General features: G+C 41.8%; 1 non-coding gene across 1 annotated transcript; it reads right to left on the bottom strand.

Annotated features, from left to right (window-relative positions):
- Positions 1-3,685: 3,685 nt before the first annotated feature.
- On the bottom strand, positions 3,686-3,792 carry LOC120279797. Its single transcript, XR_005542098.1, has one exon. It is a non-coding gene; the product is annotated as a small nucleolar RNA R71 (small nucleolar RNA).
- Positions 3,793-4,050: the final 258 nt, after the last annotated feature.

Raw genomic sequence — 4,050 nt, 5'->3', positions numbered from 1 at the left:
AAATTGCTAAAGTGATTTTCTACAGTGTCTACTGTAGTACTCCGCCAAAAATACTTCCGAATCCACATTTTTCATCGAGGTAACATAAATGGGCACATGTCTATGCTGTAGATTGCATCGCTTCTTCAATAAAAGATCTCATTGGTGAAGATCTTGCTATCATTGCACAAGTCAGGATACGCAAATGTGACTGCCTTTCGTGCTCTTCCAAACTATTGTAATTGCTTGAGCGCATTGAGATTAGCACACATTCATGTATCTTCAATTACAACTTGTCTTCACATTTGTTCACTCCAAAACTTCATCAACACAGTATAATCGTAATCCACTTTGGCTATTGATAAGTGTCTAAATGTACATATTTTAGTATATGTATTCCATACTTCTAGCATGTATTTTTATAAGAATTGATGCCCGTTTTGTGCTTAATCATGTGTTATTTGCTTTGCAGGGCACAGAAATGCCACTGGAGGACACAAAGATACAATTTGGGCAAGAAAGAGAAGAAAACCAGGTCGCGGGTACTATAGCAGTGGTATTGTAGCGCCAGTACTGTATTAAGATCACTGTAGCTACCACTGTAGCACCTGGAGAGTTTTCAAGTCAGGAATTGAATCATGGCATAAGGCCTCAATGATTATTGTAGCCATAGAAGAGGACAGTTTGCTTGAAGGCATAATGGCTCATTGAGGTGCTCATTGAGCCAGTATCGATACTATTACGAGAGCTTTTATGCAATTTTGCCTACCCCAAATGGCCTTAATGAGGTCCTTATTGAGCCAGTATACCACCTCAATAAGGTCCTCATTGAGCTAGTATACCACCGGTATGTAGGCCAATTTGAGGGATATAAAAGAACATTTGTTGGGCAAATGAGAGAGACTTCTTCTTGGCCATTTGGGCCGCCGCCATAATACCTCCTTGAGGCCTTCCGGCCATATTCCGGCGATGAGCATTGTGGGAAATGAGCACATATCATTACCAAGAGGGAGAGGAGCAAAGGAGAAGGAGTTGGATTGAAGATCTAGACCACCATTGCATCACCATTTGAAGCTTCATCGATTCAAAGAGATCAAGATCGTAGAGGGAGTTTTCTTACTTCTTTATTGTCTTTCTTTTCCTTGTATATTGTATAAGTATCCACCATCATGAGGGATGAACCCTAGGGTGTTGATAAGTGTTCTTTCCTTCTGTTGAGCATTACTTTTCTCGTGTTTTAATGCTAATTTGGGTGTATTTATGTTACTTTCATGCAGGTAGGGTTTGTAAGGCCGATTATGAGAGAAAGAAGCCAATATGGGTCGTAATGCACTAATTTGGAGGAAATCTTGCTAAGGTTCATACGCGAAGACATAGGTCGGGTTTCAGATGCAGGAATGTGTGCCAACTTCCTCGTACTTGAGTTAGCACAACTATTTGGAGGGGCACAAGGGCAGTCACATAAAAGCATTCCGACTTGTGCATATAGAACAAGATCTCTACCAACATGTCCATTATTAAAGAAGCAAGGCAATCCACGACGTAAATGTGTTCCCGTTTGCGTTACCTCGATGAAAGTATGGATTCGGGAGTATTTCAGGCAAGTATTATAGCAGGGTATTGTAGAAAACATTGTAACAAAAATACTGCAGCAGTATTGTTTACTAGCCGGCCGAGAAATAGAGAATCCACATGGGCGTGTGAAAATTCCACACGCCCGTGTGAAAAATCCACAGGGGTGCCCACATGGGCATGTGGATTCCCAATTCCACCCTTTAAAATGCCGATTTCAGCCCCGATTTTAGCATTTTTTTCTCCATCTTTTCCCCAACTTGAGAGAGGGCGGCGGCTAGAGTTTTGAGATGTATTGGCTAGGGCTTTAGAGAGGTTCTACGGCTCTGACATCGTGCATCATTTGGAAGAAGGTTAGTGGGAGAGCTTTCGTCGGCACCGATCCGGCAAGGTGTATCCTAGGCCGGACAAAGGGACCCTTGACGAGTAGAGGACCCTCTACAAGACCATTGCCATGACTAACGAGGGGGCTTTCTATGGATGCTTTATTTTTACATTTGATTTCACTAATTGTATCTAGCACCATGGAGAGCTAAACCCCTATTGGGTACTTGGGTATTTGTGAACCCTAGGATGTATTCGTTTCATTGAATCTCTTTTATTATGTTTTCAATTAATTATTGTTTATTTTGAGTTCCAATCTTGGAGACTTGATTGTATGAATATTTCCCTAAAGTGACACTAGGGTTGAGAGTTCTTGTTCTTAACTCTTGTGAGTGAGTGACACACCATGAGAGTTAGACAAAGCTAGATTGGAGAGTGTTGAGAGGGTGAGTCGAGAGGTTACGGAGCGTCCCCTTTCCCCTCCATTGTGATCTATCATACCTCCACGTTCCAAGAGTTCTTTGTGGCCATAGTAGAGTGAATGGGCTAAGGGATGACCTTCCGCTGGGGCTTAGTTGCTAGTGCAACGAAATAAAGCGTTAAAGAAATTTTAGCACCAAGGGCTTAATTATGGCTAGGGATTTTCCACCTTGACCAAAGGGTTAGGTCTATACATAGGAATAGGTTTATCACTTGGAATCCCTAGAGCTCATTGCAATTCTATGCGAGTGCGAGGTTGAGAGGTTATTCAATCTCTCCTCCGGGATATGTATAGAGTTAGGCATGGTTGACCATAGATTTGGGATCATGTAATTAAGGATCCCCATGACTCATTGTTGCATCAATGAGGAAGTATAATAGAGGGTTCTTGCACTTGAAATGATTGTCCTAGGCGGGTCAATATCCGGGTACCACATCTTTATCGATTGCTTTACCTTCTCCTTTACTTGTGCTATTTATCTTGTTGCTTTTATTTATGTTATTTCATATTTTGTCACACTTATCACTATTCATCTTCCACATTAGTTAAGAAACAACTTAAGTGTCTTTATTCCCTACTCTCTGTGGATACGATACCCACTCATCTGGGATTATTACTTCGACACCCGTGCACTTGCGGTTTACACGCATATACGGATGTGACAAGTTTTTGGCACCGTTGCAGTGGAGTAGGCGTTTAGAGATACTTTGCACTTTGTTTTCTTAGCTATTGATTCATTATATTTCATATCTTCTTTTCTATCATTATTCTGATTTTGTTTTATTTCTTTTGGTGCAGCTCCAGGTTATGACCCGAGGGAACCCTTCAGTATTGATTAAAGAAGATCCCAAACTCGAACGTACACTTAGAAGAAAATGGAAAGAACCTGCACAAGAACAATCTAATCTAGCTAATTTGGAAGTAGAAGAATCTGAAAACATGGCAGAACAGAATGAGCAGTAGAGAACATTATCCGATTATGCCAGACCTTTAGTATTGGGGACACAATCGAGCATTGTGCGTCCCCCGATTATAGCTCAGAACTTTGAGCTGAAGCCGGCATTCATCCCCATGTTGCAACAATCCACACAGTTTAATGGTTTGACCGATGAGGATCCGAACAGTCATATAGAGAACTTTCTCGAGGTGTGCGACATGCTTAAGATAAATGGGGTAACGGATGATGCTATCAAGTTGAGAGCCTTCCCATTTTCCTTGAAAGGGAGAGTGAAGCAGTGCTTACACTCATTACCTAGAGCATCATTACCACATGGGAGGAGATAGTAGAAGCTGTTTTTGCCCGTTGTTTCCCTCCCGGTAAATCAATAAAAGCTTAGGAATGAGATCTCATCCTTTGTATAATTGGAATTGGAGTCTCTGTTTGAGATGTTGGAAAGGTTCAAGGAGCTCCTGAGAAAGTGCCCGCAACATGGATTCCCGGAGTGGATGATTGTTCAGACCTTTTACAACAATTTAAATCCGAGTATAAGGCAACTCTTGGATGCGGCAGCAAGAGGTACCTTAGGTAGCAAGACCCCTGGTGAGGCCCATCAACTAATTGAAGAAATGGGGTTAAATAGCTACCAATGGAATGGTAGGGAGAAGAAAAAGGTGGCCGGCCTCCATGAGATAGATGCAGAAATCTCATTGGCGGCTCAAGTGGAATAATTGAATAAGAAGTTAGATCTCCTAAC

The sequence above is a fragment of the Dioscorea cayenensis genome, chromosome 16 (assembly GCF_009730915.1).
Source record: "Dioscorea cayenensis subsp. rotundata cultivar TDr96_F1 chromosome 16, TDr96_F1_v2_PseudoChromosome.rev07_lg8_w22 25.fasta, whole genome shotgun sequence".
NCBI lineage: Eukaryota > Viridiplantae > Streptophyta > Magnoliopsida > Dioscoreales > Dioscoreaceae > Dioscorea > Dioscorea cayenensis.
Note: the sequence above shows the minus strand (reverse complement) of the source record. Positions and strands in the feature narration are given on the sequence as shown.